The sequence below is a fragment of the Symsagittifera roscoffensis genome, chromosome 5 (genome assembly GCF_963678635.1).
Source record: "Symsagittifera roscoffensis chromosome 5, txSymRosc1.1, whole genome shotgun sequence".
Classification (NCBI taxonomy): Eukaryota; Metazoa; Xenacoelomorpha; order Acoela; family Convolutidae; genus Symsagittifera; species Symsagittifera roscoffensis.
In genome coordinates, this window is record NC_087066.1 from 16,295,812 (window position 1) to 16,318,220 (window position 22,409).

Below are 22,409 nucleotides of genomic sequence, written 5' to 3' on the forward strand. Positions count from 1 at the left end.
TAACCGTACATAGACATCAACGATAAAATTAGACAAGTGCCTGGAATATCGGATTTCAAGAAGAACTTCTTCGAATTCCTTGTTAATTCAGGCTTTGGAAAAACGATGGAAAACTTGCGACGACAAAAAAATCTTTTCAGGGTGACATACGAAAATCAAGCAAAATAACACTGCAACAAGTTGAACTTCAACAACTTTTAAATCTTCAGAGAAGACAAGGTTGCAGTAACAGTGCTGAAAAATGATCAAACGGAACAAACCAATCCATGTTGAAGCAGCTGAGTTAGATATACCCAAATTGCAACTGTGCAATTTTCATTATGAGAAAATTAAATCAGTGTATGGCCGAAAATTGAGAGTGCTGCACAAGGACACAGACTTTTTGTTCTACAAAATTGGAGCTAACGATATGTATGAAGACCTGGAAGAGTTGTAACAGCATTTAGATTTAAAACCAGATTTCAGAGGTTTTGTAAGTTAGACTCGGTTGTTGTAAACAATAGATTTCTGTCTTGAGAGATCTTTTTTTGTTTCTTTGCTGGTTTAATTTTCATTATTCTGTAATTGAAAGTTAATGATACTATAGCCTAATGATTGCTCAGGCTTATTTTTCAACGAATAAATTTGGGTTTGGGTTGATATTTGATAATTTAATTTCAAATTTTTCAGTTCTGCACACCAAGAAGAGATTTTCAATTTATGGGTAAAAGTATGGGTTTTCTATGGCTCACTTGATTAACTAAAACACTACTTAAACCTTAAGTGAAAAAAGGCTTTATAGTTTTTGAAAGACAAAAACCATATAATTCTGACTTCCAAACATAATGTACCATACTGTAGGTCAGCATAACAATTATTTTAGTTTCGGATCAACATTCTTACCATAGAAGTAAAGAGGTTTTTGGAAAGTTTTCTTTTGGAGTTCAAAATTGATCTGGATGAAAAAGTTCAACGGAATTTATTTGCCGGATCGAAATGCCCGATTTATTTTTTCGACTAAAATCTTGTATGTTTCGACTTTCTCCATAATTTTGTATGTTTCGACTTTCTCTTGAATTTGATAATTTTCAATTTTCTCGACTTTCTGTCTCTACAATTTGTTTGTTCGAACCCGTATAAATATGTACCGACTTTTCCAACCAAAAATGGGTTTGTTTTGACTATCTCGACTTCAAACTATGGGCAGTTATCACGATCATTAAAGAGCGACGTCTTGATGTTAGTCGACAAGTTTGAAAGTTTCCGGATTTTATTTCAAAAAAGCTACAACCTTGATATGTGCCACTATTACTCTGCTCCAAATATATCTTGAAATGCCATGTTAGTGACCACACAAAAAAAACTTGAAGAGTAAGAGTCATGATTCGCTCACACCCCCGACCCAGGATTGATTCGTACTGCTGAATTCTTCAGTGATGATGAAAATATAATTGACTGGGACGCTCCAGTTAGGAGAAACCTTTCACAAAATCGCTCTACTTTCTCTTTGAAGCATTAGAAGACAATGATTCTCAACCGTAAAAGCGCTCCAAATTCTATGAAGGGTTGATTAGAAGTATTAATTAACCATAAAAGATGACGGTTTCCGGCCTCACATTTCGAATTTAAATATGTAACTATTGCAAGGACTTGAAATGCATGCTTATCTTAGAACTGTGGAAGAACTTCTGACTCGACGCAAAATGAGTATTTAAATTATTTTAATAAAAAATCTAAAACTTTTAAGCTTTCCGATTTGTTGTAGAATGATATATAATTTTAAACCGTGTGTTTTGAATTCATTCAAGTAATTGAAAACATTTTTTGAACAAATGGTTTTCATTGAGTAAAGACATTTGTTTGACCAGAAACTGATTATAAGACATGTAAAAAAAAACATGAGCGCTGAGCATCAGAGCCAGATGTTTCTGCACGATTTTACATCAGCTAGTTTAGGAAAGGGCGGCTTGTTTGCTGCCTCGTTGTTTTTAAACAGTTAAGAATTATTAAGGGTTTTTTAAACAGATTTCTGTCTTGAGTTAATGTTACTATAGCCTACTGATTGCTCAGGTTTATTTTTAAACCTATAGATTTGACTCTGAGTTGATATTTGATAATTTTAAATTTTTCAATTCCACATACCAAGAATAGGTTTTCAATTTTGGGTAAAAGTATGGTTTCTCCATGGCTCACCTGATTAACTAATACACTACTTTAATCAAAACAGAAAAAAAGGCTAGTTTTTGAAAAACAAAAACCATATAAAAATGACTTCATAACAAAATGTACCGTTATATATAAAAATTGTAAGTCAGCATAACAATTGTTTTAATTTCAGATCAACATTCTTACCACAGATTTTAGGAGGTTTATAGGAAATATTTCTTTTGGAATTCAATATTGATCTGGATAAAAAATACAACGGAACTTATTTGCCGGGTCGAAATGCCCGATTTATTTTTTGACTTTCTCGACCAAAATCTTCTATGTTTCGACTTTCTCCATAATTTTGAATGTTTCGACTTTCTCTTGAATTTGATAATTTTCAATTTTCTCGACTTTCTGTCTCTACAATTTGTTTGTTCGAACCCGCATAAATATGTACCGACTTTTCCAACCAAAAAGGGGTTTGTTTTGACTATCTCGACTTCAATCTATGGGCAGTTATCACGATCTATAAAGAGCGATGTCTTGATGTTAGTCGACAAGTTTGAAAGTTGGAATTCAATATTGATCTGGATAAAAAAATACAACGCAACTTATTTGCCAGGTCGAAATGCCCAATTTATGTTTTGATTTTCTCAACCTATGTTTCGAATGTTGAAATACGATAAATTGTAGTATAATTTGAGCTTAAAGTGGATTATATAATGCTCTCAACATTAATAGGAAGACCCATAATAGCAGAATCAAAATCAAAACTTCCGATTTCTCGGGAAAATATTGAAATTAATCGTAATTTTTGAGCAGGTAAAAAAAAATTAATCAAATCTATACAAAATTTTCCATTTTCAACCTTTTATTTGGGTGATTAACTGATTTTTTGTTCCATTCGGGGAGAATTGAAATGAGAGTCTCAATTCCAATGAACATTAAAAGCAATATCCTACGAAACTTCTAGATCAAACTCCATGATTTAACTCCTCATCAGTTTTTTCTCAATGAATAACCCAAAATTGTACAAAAATTACAACTTCTTTCACGTTAACTATAATGAATTTCAAATCTTTGATAAAAAATGAACAGTTAACTGCTAAAACTGACTTAAAATAGGATACATTTTAAAAAAAATTTACTCGATTTTGGCTCAAATTCAACTAAATCTTTCTCATAACTGATGATTATCTCTCTATTGCTTCTGCAACATAATTTTCATAATTTTCCGAAGAAATGTACTATGTTTAAGGATTATTCTTGCTTTCAATTTAATACATGTTTTTGCTATTGATTACACTTTGCAAGAAAATTAAGTCGAAACTGGAAAATTTAGAAGGAAAATAGTATCAATTGAACGATCAATTTGCAGGCAGAGATGAAATTAGAACTGATACCGACTATTTATTACGATAAAAATTGTAAATGTCTACCTCAACGTTCACTTGTTCAGTTGCTACAGTGAACTATTTAAGCAAAAATACAACTTTTCGGATCAATAACTATCACTTTTATTGCAAAATAATTGTTAAATCGCTTTTTATTCTTAATTTATGACGGAAGTTTTCAAAAATAACCGAGTAAAAAAGAGTCGGTGCAAATCAAAAACACATGTAAAAATGAGAAAATAAAGGTGTATTTTTACGATTTAAGAAAAAATTAACAGCAGCTCTATTAGTCATAATCTGAACACCTTCGGAAGTAGAAATACGCAAGGGAACCTAGTTCCTAACTTCTACAATAACTAAAAACTACTAAAAGAGAGCGTCTCAAAAAATTGAGGTACAATCAAGGTGCAAACTGGAATAATTGAATAATTTCCCCATTTTTATTCAGCAAAAAATTCTACAGTAAAAATAATGAAATGTAGATCTTAGAGCAAGTTTTTGATTTATGCTTCATGTATCTTCTTCCAAAAGATGTCGGATTGGGTTTACTTTACAAAAGTTATCCTCAAAACAACTAATTTTTCATATAAAGTTACCTAAAATATCAAATGATAACACATTTTTCGATGAATTACGCATAAATACAAATCTTTGAGACTTTTTATGTCGGGTTTTTTCTCAAGATATACTTTTTAAGCTAAACTTTTGTTAAAAATATCTCAAAACTCCTAATGAATTAATTTGAGCTTCTTTCTCATTTTAGCAATTTCTCAATTTCTGCTTCGTCTACTATCTACCAACCTAATCCAACTTGATCAAAACTTTACTTGAAAACTGAATTTTAGATCGAAAAATGAATCGTTTCAACGAACGTTCAATAATCCGAAACAGAATTATAACCAAAATTACTTTGCAAAAAGTGTTTAAATGATTTTCTCAAACTGATAATTTTATATAGTTGTTTCAAATCTGATTTTCTCTGAAGAAGTAATTTTTTGGTTGAGAATGATGTATATTATTATCTTGAAGTTTTCATAGGTTACCAAAACCATATATTTTTTAATCTTTTCCAGATCAATTATCTTTTTTTTTCTGAAATCGACAAACAGTAAAAAACAGTAGGAAACCAGAATTTTTAACAAATCAACCCCCATTATCTGCTTAACAACGCGCTACAATATGGAGACTTTTACAAGCACTAAACCAGGAAAACTTTAAAATAGTAACTACACAAAACATTTGAATTAGTCGATGTTTTATAAATATTCAAGTTTAACAATTTTCAAACAAATATTTAACCACTCATTAGCATATCTTATGCACTTATCTAGAAATATATTGCAACAAAGTCTCCGCAAGCTTGCAATCAATGTAGTTTTTAATGTTGATTAAAGATTTTCGGTTTGATTTCCATTGAAAGTTTCACGATAATTTGAACTCAATTTTTGCTGTCTTGATCAACAATCAAAACCTTTGAAAAAAAATTGACAGATCAGGTACTGTGATGAAAACATTATTTATTTTTACTATAACTTTTCAAATTTACCACAATTAATTTCAGATTCAGTAAAACTTTTTTTTCATAATGATTTCTATGTTTTTATTTTTAAAAATATTAAATTTACCTTCTCTTGGAGTGTGGTTGGAGACTGCTGAGCACAAAATTTAGCAATATGTTGACAATAAGAATGCTTCTTGAAATGATTACTGAATTCCTCGCTGCTATATGTATAAACTTTACAGTTCGAACACTTCAAAACACCACATGTTCTACGATGTCTTGACGCATCTTTACATGTGTATTCTCTGCCACATTCAAGACAAGCAACTTTTTCATTTCTATTCAGTGACGGCATTTCAATTAGAAAAAATGAACTTGAGAATAAATGGGAGATTTAGAATGTACCAAAATTTTAAATAAAAAGAGTTGAATAGCCTCATAGAGTTAATAAAGGTAAATAAAAACAGCAAATTTCTTAACAAATTGTGTGAACTTGAAAAAAATCAGAAGATGAGTATCACCCTATTTAGCCAAGCTGAAATAAAAACCATCCAATCGAACCACCAAATTTTCAAATTTTGTGATATCAACTAATCAGAATCGGGCATTTCTTATAAGGAAAATTGTTTTTTTTTTAATATCAACCAATCAGAATCGAGCATTGCTTCACAGGTAATATTTTCGATATTAACCAATCAGAAAAAAGTAATCACAAGTAATTTTTTTTGAACTTTTCTAACATAACTAACATATACATTCGGCACCAAAGTGAGATAAATGAGATTTCTTGTCTGGTTTATATTATTTTTTTGATACTCATTTCAAACTTTCAAACTTCGATCAAAATCTTTTTGGTTTTTTCGATTTCTAACCAGTGAAAAAAGAAATTACCAAATTATACACTTTATCGCTTTCTTTTGGTATATTGTAGTACAAAGTCTTGTAGTATAAAGTATAAGTCTTTTAAATTTGGATAATCGTTTACAAGATATTCTGATAAATCTAGATTTTTTATTTGAATCAAATTCAAAACAGCAATCGAATTGATGTTCCTTATCTCCAATTTTTGTTTCGTAGGCTCTTCCGGTGTTCTGTTTTTTACTGATGGTCCACTCAATCTGAGTTCACTCTTCCAAAAAAAAACATTGTTTGTAATTCTGACAGTACGCTTTTTTCTGTAATCGCCTCTCCATCTTTTTAACAAAATTATTGAACTTTCTGTGTATTATACAAGTTAAAACTAATACAATCTCCATCAACGTTATTTCTTGTAGTTTTTTGTGGTAGTTCAGTTTTAAAATTTAGTGAAATAAACAAAGAAACTTAAAAAACTCGAAATGTTTTATCATTTTCAATTTATTTTGTAATATTAATCAACATAAAAACCTTCTGCCTCATTTAGAAAATTGATGTCGCCAATCAACATCTTATCAAATTGTGTACTTATCAAAATAGCACTAACTGGAAAATTAACTGATTATTGGTTGATAATTTATGTTATTTTGAATTAAATTGTATGCTTTGTCTGACTTTTCCTCAGATATCATAGCTCTAAATATATACTTCAGTACAAAAAAAGTTTTCAATCATAAATATGTCAATTACCAAACATAAAAAAACATTACAAAGCATTACTGAGGCTTACAATTATCAACAAACATAAACATCCCCAAAATTTGGGATAGTTCTTTGAATTCATTCAAAGTATAGTTAACATTGGCAACTTGCTTCAAGTCTCCAATTTCCTTTGCAGTGAAGAGTCGAATCTGAATGTAGGGTGGCTCGTTCACATTGTGCTTCTTGATTGTGACACACACCCTCCTCATGTTGTATGTTGCTATTTCATATACTCTATTACAGATGTCGAGCTCCTGATCCATATTTGATTCTTTACCAGATTTGGCTTCATAAATAGATACGAGTCCAAGGTTTTCAACATCTTGAATAACAGTATTCCGGGTGGCTGATATCGCTTCTCCTTCTTTTCACTTCTTGGGACTTCTTGGGACTTTTGAAATTTCCCAAATCAATTATTTTCAATAGTTGAAAGCACGGTTCGAAGTATACTTTCCCCTTGTAGATTCTTTGGTGCCAAACAAATCTCCCAATTCTTTTTTGATTTTTTGGAAAATTCAATGTAGTTGGCACTATCAATTTTTCTAGAGTACAATTTTGAAAAGCAAACTGATCAGATGAGGAGAAATTAGAGAAAAAATTTTGAGAATAAACCTAAATGAACGTAAGCAATATGAGTCAATTGGAAGTAGTGCCAAATATGGAAGGTTTTGTATGAAGTTTCCCTAACGGAAATTGCGTAGGCGTTACTATTACTCCATAAAGACACCAGTTTCTGCAAAAATCATTCTTCCCAATGAAAGCTGCTATGTGTCAAGCTCTTCCCCAGTCTTCATTCAGATTAAAATAATAAATCATTAAAGTCTGTTTTCAACAAATTTTACGAAAAAAAAACGTAGTAACCCAAGATTATCGTGAGTCTACTCACGATTCTATCTGTTCCTAAGAAAGTTGCAAGTATCATTTAGTTTTAAATAGAAACATTTTTTAGCCAGAGTTTTCAGAATTTAGACAAATATCATACATAAATGAAGAAACTGATTGACTTTACACTTTGTACAAACTCAGATTCTATTCAAGTATTGTCACATCAAATGGGGAAGTATTCAATCAGTTTATTTGCGGTGTTCAACATAATTTACGATGGAAAGGAGCTAAAATAACACCAAGAGTATCAAAGAAACTACTCGTTTGGAAACAGTTCAAAAACCTGATCCAAAATCTAATAATCAAAATTGTGCATCAACTCTGGGCTCAGCTTTTTTAAACAGAATTTGAAAATTTCGAAACGCAAAATATGAATCTGATTTGTCCAAATTAATGATTGTTTTCTTGATGGTTATGATTCTATAAATAGTGAGCGTGTCAATTTTTTGGTTACTTTTGAATATTTATAGTTAAAAATCTTGTCAAAGATAATTATATTTCATCTTAAATGCTTTTCAACTAATAAATTTATGTTCTTGTTTACAAAAAGCAAAAATTGTAATGATTTTTTTAACAAGTAAAAGTTTTCGAGAAAAAATTTTGCATTATGGGACTTTTTTCATGACTCCTTATAAAACAAATGCAAAAACCAAACTTAATTTTCTTATGCAAATGCAAAAAACGCAAAATTTCATTATAAAAAACTTTTTAAATCTTTGCCAAAAAGTTTCAACATTTTTGTTTGCGAGTTCTATTCCCTATCATAATACCTTGTTTTTCTGATATTTTTGGTCAACATACAAGCAAAAAATATATTTCATTATGATAAGAAAAGACAAAGAAATTCATTATTTTAACTATTAACAGTGCAAGAAAAAGTTGTATAATAATTTTTTAAAATGCAAAAACTTTTAATGAAATTTTTTTTTAATTTGCAAGTTTTTATTGTATTTTTTAACAAGTATGCAGAAATGTCAAAAAAAATACTACAAGTTGCAAAAACATGTGATGATGTTTTTATCTTTTTTTCCAAAAGAGTGATGTTTTTTATAAAGTCTGTAAAAAATGATCTGAAAAGTTTTGAAGAAGACGAAATTGTTTTAATTTTTTTGTCATCTTGCAAAAAATTTTGGGTTTTGAATTTTGCAAAAATTGATTGATTTGTGCAAAAATATGTATTACAAATTTTTCTATAACCTCTTACCTTATCTCTTTGTTCCTATCTCTTTAAAATAAAAATACTAGATGCAAAAAAAAATACAAAACACGAGACAACAACCAAACTAATTACAAATCAAAGAGCTTCCGAGCAGCTGAGTTCTCAAAATTTTGCAAGTTCCCAAATGGAGCGCAAAATTGGTCTTGCTTCCATCGCTGGTTGTTGTTTTGGTGGTCCGCTGACTGGAGTTTTTGGCTCAGAGAACCCCTCATCCTCTTCGATAGTAATTGGGTTCTCCACAGATCCCTCTTCCTCCCAAGGAAAGAGGAAATCATTGACTGGTTGTGCCACATATCTGCAATCAGGTATCTCGGGGTAGTTCAATCCCAATGCGCAGACACTTCCTCCGTCATTTGCAGGGTTCCAAGTTGGTTCTCTGTGATGCGAACTTGCGTCATTTGATGTTCTTTGAAATCTCTTCGCATCACCTCCACCATGTGCCAGACTTGGATTGGGATGTCCATTCGTGCTAGAAAACTCTAGACACTGTTTCTGGCACTTGGATTTGTATTAGATCAGGCAAAAATTCTACCGAGAACATAAGGTTGCTGTTTTGCACTGAGAAGATCATTTTGAGCAATAAGTTGAGTAAAAGTTACAGAGTAAACAGAACGAGTGATTTAATGTTGAAAGGGAAGAAATTGACGGTAGTTTTTATGGATTTTTTCAAAAACTGATAGAAAAATTGACACGCTCACTATTTACAGAACAAATCAGATTCATATTTTGAGTTTTGAACTTTTTAAATTCTGTCTAAAAAAACTGAGCCTAGAGTTTGCGTAGATGCACAATTTTGATTAGATTTTAGATAATGTTTTTGAACTTTTTCCAAACGAGTAGTTCCTTTGATACTCTTTGTGTTTTTTTAGCTCCTTTCCATCGTAAATTATGTTGAACACCGCAAATAAACTGAATGAATACTTCTCCACTTGATCTGACAATACTTGAATAGAACCTGAGTTGTACAAAGTGTAAAGTCAATCAGTTTCTTGATTTATGTATTGATATTTCTCTAATCTCTGAAGAATCTGGCTAGAAAATGTTCCGATTAAAACTAAATGATACTTGCAACTTTCTTAGGAACAGATAGAATCGTGAGTAGACTCACGATAATCTTGGGTTACTACGTTTTTTTTTCGTAAAATTTGTTGAAAACAGACTTTAATGATTTATTATTTTAATCTGAATGAAGACTGGGAAGAGCTTGACACATAGCAGCTTTCATTGGGAAGAATGATTTTTGCAGAAACTGGTGTCTTTATGGAGTAATAGTAACGCCTACGCAATTTCCGTTAGGGAAACTTCATACAAAACCTTCCATATTTGGCACTACTTCCAATTGACTCATACTGCTTACGTTCATTTAGGTTTATTCTCAAAATTTTTTCTCTAATTTCTCCTCATCTGATCAGTTTGCTTTTCAAAATTGTACTCTAGAAAAATTGATAGTGCCAACTACATTGAATTTTCCAAAAAATCAAAAAAGAATTGGGAGATTTGTATGTAGACCAAAAATATCAGAAAAACAAGGTATTATGATAGGGAATAGAACTCGCAAACAAAAATGTTGAAACTTTTTGGCAATGATTTAAAAAGTTTTTTATAATGAAATTTTGCGTTTTTTGCATTTGCATAAGAAAATTAAGTTTGGTTTTTGCATTTGTTTTATAAGGAGTCATGAAAAAAGTCCCATAATGCAAAATTTTTTCTCGAAAACTTTTACTTGTTAAAAAAATCATTACAATTTTTGCTTTTTTGTAAACAAGAACATAAATTTATTAGTTGAAAAGCATTTAAGATGAAATATAATTATCTTTGACAAGATTTTTAACTATAAATATTCAAAAGTAACCAAAAAATTGACACGCTCACTATTTACAGAATCATAACCATCAAGAAAACAATCATTAATTTGGACAAATCAGATTCATATTTTGCGTTTCGAAATTTTCAAATTCTGTTTAAAAAAGCTGAGCCCAGAGTTGATGCACAATTTTGATTATTAGATTTTGGATCAGGTTTTTGAACTGTTTCCAAACGAGTAGTTTCTTTGATACTCTTGGTGTTATTTTAGCTCCTTTCCATCGTAAATTATGTTGAACACCGCAAATAAACTGATTGAATACTTCCCCATTTGATGTGACAATACTTGAATAGAATCTGAGTTTGTACAAAGTGTAAAGTCAATCAGTTTCTTCATTTATGTATTGATATTTGTCTAAATTCTGAAAACTCTGGCTAAAAAATGTTTCTATTAAAACTAAATGATACTTGCAACTTTCTTAGGAACAGAAAGAGTCGTGAGTAGACACACGATAATCTTGGGTTAAAATGTTTTTTTTTTTAGTAAAAGTCGTTGAAATTAGTCTTTAACGATTTTCAATTATAATCTCAATGAAAGCTGGGATGAGGTTGACACATAGCAGTTTTCATTGGGAAGAACAATTTTTGCATAAAATGGTGGATTTATCTTGTAGTAGTAACGCCTACGCAATTTCCATATAGATGAACTTCATACAAAACTTTCCATATTTGGTACTAATTCCATATGACTCATACTGCTTACTTCCATTTTCCTTTAATCTCAAAATCATTTCTCTGTTTTCTCCTCATTTGATCAATTTACTCTTCAAAAATTGATTCAAGAAAAATTGATAGTCCCAACTACATTGAATTTTCAAAAAATCAAAAAAGAATTGGGAGATTTTTTGGTTCCAAAGAACCTACAAGGGGAAAGTAGACTTCAAACCGTGCTTTCAACTATGAAAAATAAATGATTTGGGACAATTTGAAAGTCTCAACAAGTCTAGATTAGTGAAAAAGAAGGATAAGCAAAATCGGGTATCCGGAATACTGTAATTCACAATGCTGAAAACCTTGGATTCGTACCTATATATGAGGCCAAAACTAGTAAAGAATCAACTATGGATCAGGAGTTCGAAATCTGTATTAGAGTATATGAAATAGCAATTTACAGCATGAGGAGGGTGTGTGTCACAATCAAGAAGTACAATGTGATCAAGCCGCCCTACATTCAGATTCGACTCTTCACTGCAAAGGAAAATGAAGACTTGAAGCAAGTTGCAAATGTCAACTATACTTTGAATCAATTCAAAGAACTATCCCAAATTTTGAGGATGTTTATGTTTGTAGATAATTGTAAGCCTCAGTAATGCTTTGTAATGTTTTTTATGTTTGTTAATTGACATATTATTGATTCAAAACTTGAAGTGTATATTAAGAGCTATGATATCTGAGGAAAAGTCAGACAAAGCATACAATTTAATTCAAATTAACATAAAATATCAACCAATAATCAGTTAATTTTCCAATTAGTGCTCAAAAAATTACAGAAAAACTTATTCAATTGCTGTTTTTGCTTAAGTTTAAGTAAAATTTGTCTTTTTTGAACAAAATTAAAAACAAGGTTGTAGTTGAAAACCTTGCCAATATTTTTCGAATTTATGTATTTCGTTGGTTGTTTTCATATTTTTTTTGCCACAATTTGATAGGATTTTGATTGGCTACATCAATTTTCTAAATGAGACAGAAGATTTTTATGTTGATTAATATTACAAAATAAATTGAAAATGATAAAACATTTCGAGTTTTTTAAGTTTCTTTGTTTATTTCACTAGGAAAAATGTTTTTTTTATCAAAAGCTTTTTCAGTGTCTGAAGCAAACGTTCACTAGATTTTAAAACTGAACTACCACAAAAAACTACAAGAGATAACGTTGATGGAGATTGTATTAGTTTTAACTTGTATAATACACAGAAAGTTCAATAATTTTGTTAAAAAGATGGAGAGGCGATTACAGAAAAAAGCGTACTGTCAGAATTACAAACAATGTTTTTTTTTGGAAGAGTGAACTCAGATTGAGTGGACCATCAGTAAAAAACAGAACACCGGAAGAGCCTACGAAACAAAAACTGGAGATAAGGAACATCAATTCGATTACTGTTTTGAGTTTGATTCAAATACAAAATCTAGATTTATCAGAATATCTTTTAATCGATTATCCAAATTTGAAAGACTTCCGATTGTTTATACTACAATATACCACAAGAAAGCGACAAAGTGTATAATTTGGTAATTTCTTTTTTCACTGGTTAGAAATCGAAAAAACCAAAAAAAAATTAATCGAAGTTTCAAAGTTTGAAATGAGTATCGAAAAAATAATATAAACCAGACAAGAAATCTCATTCATCTCACTTTGGTGCCAATTGTATATGTTATTTATGTTAAAAAAACTCAATAAAAATTAAAAATTGTGATTACTTTTTTCTGATTGGTTAATATCGCAAATATTACCTGTGAAGCAATGCTTGATTCTGATTGGTTGATATTAAAAAAAAACAATTTTCCTAATAAAAAATGCCCGATTCTGATTACTTGATATCACAAAATTTGAAAATTCCGTGGTTAGATTGGATGGTTTTTATTTCAGCTTGGATAAATAGGGTGATACTCATTCTGGTTTTTTTTCCTGTTAACAATTTGTTAAGAAATTTGCTGTTTTTTTTTTTACTTTTACTAATTCTTTGAGGCTATTCAACTCTTTTTATTTAAAATTTTGAGACATTCTAAATCTTCCATTTATTCTTCAGTGCGTTTTTACTTATTGAAATGCCGTCACTGAATCGAAATTAAAGAGTTGCTTGTCTTGAATGTGGCAGAGAATACACATGTAAAGATGCGTCAATACATCGTAGAACATGTAGTGTTTTGAAGTGTTAGAACTGTAACTTTTATACATTTAGCAGCAAGGAATTCAGACAAAAGGGACTACGAAACAAAAATTGGAGATAAAGAACATCAATTCGATTACTGTTTTGAATTTGATACAAATACAAAATCTAATTTATCAGAATATGTTTTAATCGATTATCCAAATTTAATATCCGATTATCCGACTTCCGGTTGTTTATATTACAAAATACCAAAAAAGAAAACAATAAAAATGTATATTTTGGTAATTTGTCTCTTCACTGGTTAGAAATTGAACAAATCAAAAAGTTTTGATCGAAGTTTCAAAATTTGAATTGAGTATTGAAAAAATAATATAAACCAGACAAGAAATCTCATTTATCTCACTTTGGTGTCAAATGTATGTGATAGTAATTGTTAGAAAAATTCATAAAAATTTAAAATCTGTGATTACTTAATTCTGATTGGTTAATCTCGCAAGTATTACCTGTGAAGCAATGCTCGATTCTGATTGGTTGATATAAAAAAAACAAATTTCCTTATCACAAATGCCTCTGATTGGTTGATATAAAAAATTTTGAAAATTCCGTGGTTAGATTGGATGATTTTTATTTCAGCTTGGCTAATTAGGGTGATATCCAATTTGCTTTTCTTTTTCACGTTAAAGACAATACGTTAAAAAATTACTGTTTTGTTTACTTTTTCTTACTTTTTGAGGCTATTCAACTCTTTTTATTAAAAAATTTGGGACATTCCATATCTCCAATTTATTCCCAAGTTTGTTTTTACTTGTTGAACTCATTTCACTGAGTAGAATCGAAAGAGTTGCTTGCCTTGAGTGTGGCAGAGAATACACACGTAAAGATGCGTCAAGACATCGTAGAACCTGTGGTGACTTGAAGTGTTCGAAATGTAACTTTATACTTATAGCAGCGAGGAACTCAGTAATCATTTCAAGAAGCATTCTTCTTGTCAATATAAAGTTATTTATGTGCTCAGCAGTCTCCAAACACATTCCAAACTTCAAGAGAAGGTAAAGTTAATAATTTTTTAATTAAAAACTTAGAAATCGCTATGAACAAAAATTGTTACTGACTCTGAAATACCAATGAGATAAATTTGAAAAACTATAGTAAAAATTATATAGTGTTTTCATCACAGCACCTGAGCTTTCATTGATTTTTTTATTCAAAGGTTTTGATTGACGATAAAGAAGACAGCAAAAATCTAGTTCAAATTGTCGTGAATTTTTCCTTGAAAATCAATCCGAAAATCTTTAATCAACAGTAAAAACTTCAATGATTGCAAGCTTGCGGAAATTGTGTTGCGATAAAATTCTAGTATAAGTGCATAACATACGCTAACGAGTGGTTAAGTTTTTGTTTGAAAATTGTAAAACTTGGATATTTATAAAATATCGACTAATTAAAAGGTTTTGCGTAGTTACTATTTTAAAGTTTTCCTGGTTTAGTGCTTGTAAAAGTGTTCATACAGTTGCGCGTTGTTATGGTTTCCTACTGTTTTTTACTTTTTGTCGATTTCAGAAAAGAAATGGATAACTGATCTGGAAAAGATTAAAAACTTCAAGATAATTTCTAACAAAAATTCATTTTTCAAGTAAAATTTTACTCAAAATGGATTAGGTTGGTAGATAGTAGATGAAGCAGAAACTGAGAAAATGCTAAAATGAGATAGAAGCTCGATTTAACTCATTAGGAGTTTTGAGATAATTTTCCTAAAATTTAGCTTAAAAAGTATATCTTGAGAAAAAAATCCGACATAAAAAGGCTCAAAGATTTGTATTTATGCGTAATTCATTGGAAAAATTTGTTATCATTTGATTTATTAGGTAACTTTATTTGAAAAATTAGATGTTTTGAGGATAATTTCTGAAAGTAAACCCAATCCGACATCTTTTGGAAGAAGATACATGAAGCATAAATCAAAAACTTGCTTTCAAGATCTACATTTCGTTATTTTAACTAAAGAGATTTTTGCTTAATAAAAATCGGAAAACTGTACAATTGTTCCAGTTTGCATCTTGATTGTAACTCAATTTTTGAGACGCGCTCTTTTAGCAGTTTTTAGTTATTGTAGATAATAGGAACTAAGTTTCCTTGCGTATTTCTACTTCCGAAGGTGTTCAGATTATAACTAATAGAGCTGCTCTTAATTTGGTCTTAAATTGAAAAATACATCTTTATTTTCTCATTTTTACATATGTTTTGAATGCTTTAAATTGCACCGTTTCTTTCTCACTTGAATATTTTTGAAAACATCCGTCATAAATTAAGAATAAAAAGCGATTTAACAACTCTTTTGCAAGGAAAGTGATATTTATTGACATTAAAGCCCCTCTATTCACAATCTATCCATAATTAACAGTTAACTTTTCCAGTTAGATAACGCGCGCCGAGATTTTTGCGAAAAACTAGACATTTCCACACAAAATCTCCAAAAAATTAGTTTTTCTTACCATTATCTTACCATCACACAAACCATAAAACCTTACCGTTGATATTCCCTATCTTAAAACATTGTATACTCTATACCCAATCTTACTCAATCTTAATATGTAGCTGGGTGACCGGATGATCTATTCGACATTGCTCGACATTGCTCGACTTATGTTTCGACTGTGCTGTGCTCAACCTATGTTTCGAAAATTCTCGACCTATGTTTCGGCTTTCTCGACGGAAATTAGTATTTTACGACTGTGCTCGACTTATGTTTCGACCTCGCTCGATTTATGTTTGACGGTGCTTGACCAATGGTTTGACCTTCTCCACCAAAACTTGATAGTTTTCATTTTTCTCGACATTTTTTTGCTCTACAGTTTGTTTGTTCGACCCCGCATTAAATATTTTTAGACTTTTTCCCACAAAAATGGGTTTGTTTCGACTGTCTCGATTTTCTCGAAGAACAGAAAACGTTTCAATTTTTAATTGAACTTACTAAGATTCGTTTCTAGCGTACGCTAAGACTTGTTTCGCCCTGTTTTGTTCCCTATTATAGATCATTGTTGTATACACTAGTATACAATAGTATACATTAGCTAACTGAAGATGTGATTGGGCCCCTCTTGAATTCAAACAACCTAAACTCATAAATTAAGAATAAAAAGCGATTTAACAACTCTTTTGCAAGGAAAATGATATTTATTGACATTAAAGCCTTTCTATTCACAATCTACCCATAATTAACAGTTAACTTTTCCAGTTCGATAACGCGCGCCGCGATTTTTGCGAAAAAACTAGACATTTCCACAAAAAATCCAAAAAAAAAAAATAGTTTTTCTTACCATTATCTTACCATCACACAAACCATAAAACCTTACCGTTGGTATTCCCTATCTTAATACATTGTAGACTCCATACCCAATATTAATCAATCTTAATACGTAGCTGGGTGACCGGATACTCTATTCTCTATCCTAATACATGGAGGTCAACCACCTTCCCCCCCTTCCCCCAGTTTCGACAGTGCTCGACCTATGTTTCGACTGTGCTGTGCTCGACCTATATTTCGACTGTGCTCGACCTATGTTTCGACATTGCTCGACCTATGTTTCGACTATGCTGTGCTCGACGTATGTTTCGACATTGCTCGACTTATGTTTCGACTGTGCTTTGCTCAACTTATGTTTCGAAAGTGCTCGACCTTTGTTTCGGTTTTCTCGACGGAAATGAAGTTTTTTACGACTGTGCTCGACTTATGTTTCGACCTCGCTCGACTTATGTTTCGACGGTGCTTGACCAATGGTTCGACCTTCTCCACCAAAACTTGATAGTTTTCAATTTTTTGGACTTTTTTGCTCTACAGTTTGAGACTTTTTCCCACAAAAATGGGTTTGTTTCGACTGTCTCGATTTTCTCAAAGAACAGAAAACGTTTCAAATTTTTTTTGACCCTACTAAGATTCGTTTCTAGCGTACGCTAAGACTTGTTTTGCCATGTTTTGTTCCCTATTATAGATCATTGTTGTATACACTAGTATACACTAGTATACATTAGCTAAATGAAGATGTGATTGAGCCGCTCTTGAATTCAACCAACCTAAACTCATAAATTAAGAATAAAAAGCAATTTAACACCTCTTTTGCAAGGAAAGTGATATTTATTGGCATTAAAGCCCTTCTATTCACAATCTACCCATAATTAACAGTTAACTTTTCCAGTTAGATAACGCGCGCCAAGATGTTTGCAAAAAATTAGACATTTCTACACAAAATCCAAAAAAATTAGTTTTTCTTACCATTATCTTAACATCACACAAACCATAAAACCTTACCGTTGGTTTTCCCTATCTTAATACATTGTAGACTCCATACCCAATTTTAATCAATCTTAATACGTAGCTGGGTGACCGGATAATCTATTCTCTATCCTAATACATGCAACCACCCCCCCTTCCCCCAGTTTCGACAGTGCTCGACCTATGTTTCGACTGTGCTGTGCTCGACCTATGTTTCGACTGTGCTCGTCCTATGTTTCGACATTGCTCGACCTATGTTTCGACTGTGCTGTGCTCGACGTATGTTTCGACATTACTCGACTTATGTTTCGACTGTGCTGTGCTCAACCTATGTTTCGAAAGTGCTCGACCTATGTTTCGGCTTTCGCGACGGAAATGAAGAATTTTACGACTGTGCTCGACTTATGTTTCGACCTCGCTCGACTTATGTTTCGACGGTGTTTGACCAATGGTTCGACCTTCTCCACCAAAACTTGATAGTTTTCAATTTTCTCGACTCGACTTTTTCGCTCTACAGTTTGAGACTTTTCCCACAAAAATGGGTTTGTTTCGACTGTCTCGATTTTCTCGAAGAACAGAAAACGTTTCAAATTTTATTTGAACTTACTAAAATTCGTTTCTAGCGTACGCTAAGACTTGTTTTGCCATGTTTTGTTCCCTATTATAGATCATTGTTGTATACACTAGTATATACTAGTATACATTAGCTAAATGAAGATGTGATTGAGCACATCTTAAATTCAAACAACCTAAACTCATAAATTAAGAATAAAAAGCGATTTAACACCTCTTTTGCAAATAAAGTGATATTTATTGGCATTAAAGCCCTTCTATTCACAATCTACCCAAAATTAACAGTTAACTTTTCCAGTTAGATAACGCGCGCCGAGATTTTTGCAAAAAACTAGACATTTCTACACAAAATCCATTAAAAAAATAGTTTTTCTTACCATTATCTTACCATCACACAAACCATAAAACCTTACCGTTGGTATTCCCTATCTTAATACATTGTAGACTCTATACCCAATTTTAATCAATTTTAATACGTAGCTGGGTGACCGGATGATCTATTCGACATTGCTCGACATTGCTCGACTCATGTTTCGACTGTGCTGTGCTCAACCTATGTTTCGAAAGTGCTCGACCTATGTTTCGGCTTTCTCGACGGAAATGAAGAATTTTACGACTGTGCTCGACTTATGTTTTGAACTCACTCGACTTATGTTTCGACGGTGTTTGACCAATGGTTCGTCCTTCTCCACCAAAACTTGATAGTTTTCAATTTTCTCGATTTTTTCGCTCTACAGTTTGTTTATTCGACACCGCATTAAAAATTTTTAGACTTTTTCCCACAAAAATGGGTTTGTTTCGACTGTCACGATTTTCTCGAAGAACAGAAAACGTTTCAATTTTTATTTGAACTTAATAAGATTCGTTTCTAGCGTACGCTAAGACTTGTTTCGCCATGTTTTCATTACGTCGCCAATCCGTGTTATTTCAATAGTCAGATTTGACTATTAGTGTACATGGATTCCGAATTCAAATGATATAACATGCACATGCCATGGATTCCGCGTTCAAATACTCGCATGGCGGCACGAACAGGCATATACGCAAAATCCCGGAATCCGGGACAATCAATTAAACCAACGAAAATTGGCAAAATCACGGAATCCATGGTATAGCGAACAATTACTTGAATTCGGAATCCAAGGACATGGTTCCGGAATCCGAGCCATTTTTACTCAACCACTAAACAAATAGTTGCCAAACAAATAGTTGATAAATTCAATACACTATAACCATGGAATCCAAGACGTTGGAATCCAGTGAGAAAAATGGCATGGAATCCAAGACTTTTATATTTTTGAATTTATGTGGCAGAAGTTTACAGTTTTTAAGCAATTTTATTCCATCTTTTTTGTTTAGTTTGTCCTACAAGTTATTATAACTGCAACTATTAACTTACGTGCTAAAATACTGTATTCCGATGAAAAAAAATGTGGGTACAATCGTTTGATCAAACTTAGTTATAACTACTTGTAGTTGCAACTACTAACTAATTAGTTAATTTCGAGCGTGCCGAAATACTGTACTGAGGTTAAGACACTGCCAGTGTCTGAACTTGTTTGATCAAACTTAGTTATAAGTAGGCTACTTGTAGTTGCAACTACTAACTAATTAGTTACTAAGTAATTAGTAATTTCGAGCGTGCCGAAATACCGTACATGTACTTCGATGAAAAAAGTTGTGGGTGCAAGTGTTTGAACTATTACTAGTAGTAACTACACGTATGTAACATACAGTATGTTGAACAAAAAATATATGGAACTTCCATTGAATGGGTGTAACACAACTTGAAAAGTTTCTAAGGTAAAAAAGCTGAACTTGTGAACTTCACATGTTGAACATGTATCGAGCAACTTTATCGCCATAATCGTATCGTAGCTGTTCGAAAGGCTCAATGTTTCTTCGGGCTTTGAATACAGCTAATCGTTTTGGCGGATCGAAGGCATTAAGAACAACTTCTATGATCTTCTTATTCGCATCCAAATTCTTCTTGGAGTTTAGCGTGCTGTGATTAGCCAGTCGACCAAGACAGCGGTTGGTTGGATGTTCAACACACACTTCTGAAGAAGCATCGATGAAACGCTTCACAGGCGCGCCAATTTCCAGCACAAATTCAGTCGGAACAGAACGGTTCCTTATCAAATCTTGATATGTTTTATCTGTCACAGCAACCCCATGGTAGTCCATGATAATATCATCCTTCTGGAAGGCCTGTGTGCTGACAACGCCTGAATCAGAAAATGTTCAACATATTAAAGTTTACTCTATATTACGTAACACTGTTACATGGCATTTTTGAATGGAATTCAAAAAACTGTATTGGTTGAAAACTTTAAACTATAACGTTTGAATCAAAAAAGAAATTTTTTTGAAAAAGAAACTTTTGAAAGTTTTGGAAACTTGTCGTCAACGTTTTCAAGAAACGCAAGATTACCTCTTCCGAAGGTAGGGAAAACAACATCACAAATGCCAACCCATTCTTGCGTATCACATCTGTGGGCCAGAAGCGTTTGTCCTTCCAATGAAAGAAAGTTTCCAGTGCCTTTATAACTAATGCCGCTGGAATCAGAAAGCGGCTTTTGTTGTCGCTTGCTTTTATCTTTCTGCAGCATGGCGATTTGGGACATGACTTTCTTTAGGTCGTGATGAGTTTCCCATTTGTTTCGCTGGAAAAAAAACCCGACACGCGCGTCTCCGATACAACAAAGTTTGGATACTGTTTCACAAAAGCTTGTGCTCTAATTGTCTGTCTAATGTATCTTTGTTGATCTTGTCTACATCGCACAGCTTTTTCAACATCTTTGTAGGTGTGATTGACAATCTGGAAAAACGTGAGCGTATTGATTCATACATCCAATTGATAAATTGTGATACTGTATAAAAAACTGTGAAGTACAAATCAGCTGAAACAGTCGATACTTTCCGAAAGTTTCCGAGTCGAAACGTTTTTTAAATTAAAAAAATTCTTGGAAAATCAAAGTAATACCTTGTGAATTTCCTGCGTTTTGTGTTTCACCAGTTGAAATGCAGGATCTTTTGACAAAGGCATGAATTTTGCCACTTGACGATCGAGTAATGTCTTGGGTCGCTTAGCAGGCTCCATTTGAGCAGAAATCTAAACAGATCCTTCTAGAACGAATATTCCCCGTTGTGTTCAAATCATATTAGGAAGTTCAACTTCCACAGACTTATAAGTTAAAAGTTGAAACGTACCATGTCAGAAACTGTGGCGGCAATTCTATTCACACGAAACTTGGTGTTTCCACTGGAGTTCACAAAAAAAATTCTGTTTTGACTTGGATTGGTTGCTCAGGGAAAGATCCGGTGAAAGAAATCTTTTCTTTCGGGACACTCTGAGGTAAGAAATGTGGTCGAACTTCAGTGTGATAAAGTTTCAAACCCTGTACGAGCCATCGCGGCAAAATGTGATTCGAACGTTCAGTAGACACTAAACAAACAGTTTCACAGTTTTGAAAAAAAATTATACGGAAGAAATTCAAGATGACTCACTTTCACTTGGTTCAATTGAAACCGTTATACAAGTATCCTCCTCATCTGACAATGCCACAAACGCTTGTGCAACTGAATGAACAGACATGCAGCTTATGGTTTTTTCTAGCATTGATGGCACGACATAACAGTATAAGAAGGCTGTCACAAGTTGAAATAACGAAACACGTTGTTTATGGGTTAAAAACCCGATTCTTGGAAAACATCCAAGTGCTCTTTAACAAGTGTTTCGATTTCTTGCCTCTCGCAATGTTCATTTTGGTCGTCTTTGGACGAAGCAGCTTCAAGTTGTTCTTGAACGCGTGCAAGTTTTGCAGCTATCTAAACTCAAAACAAAAACTTTTAGTTGAACTACAAAAGTCAACAAAAACATTAGCTGAAAGTTTCCAACTCTTCACGGTTTGAGCAGCAAAAATGCTTTTTGTTTCAAAACAAAAGGAATCTTACCTCGGTTTGCGAGTCATTGTTTGTTGGAATAACTCGTTTTGCCATATTCTCAGATGAAGACTCAGTCGGAGGCTCTGTACTTGAACTGCCAGCCTGAGTGGCAGCCGCCGACTGCGGCGTGAACAGAGGTATTTCCCATGACAAAGTTGATGAATGCTGGTTTGAAGGAGTT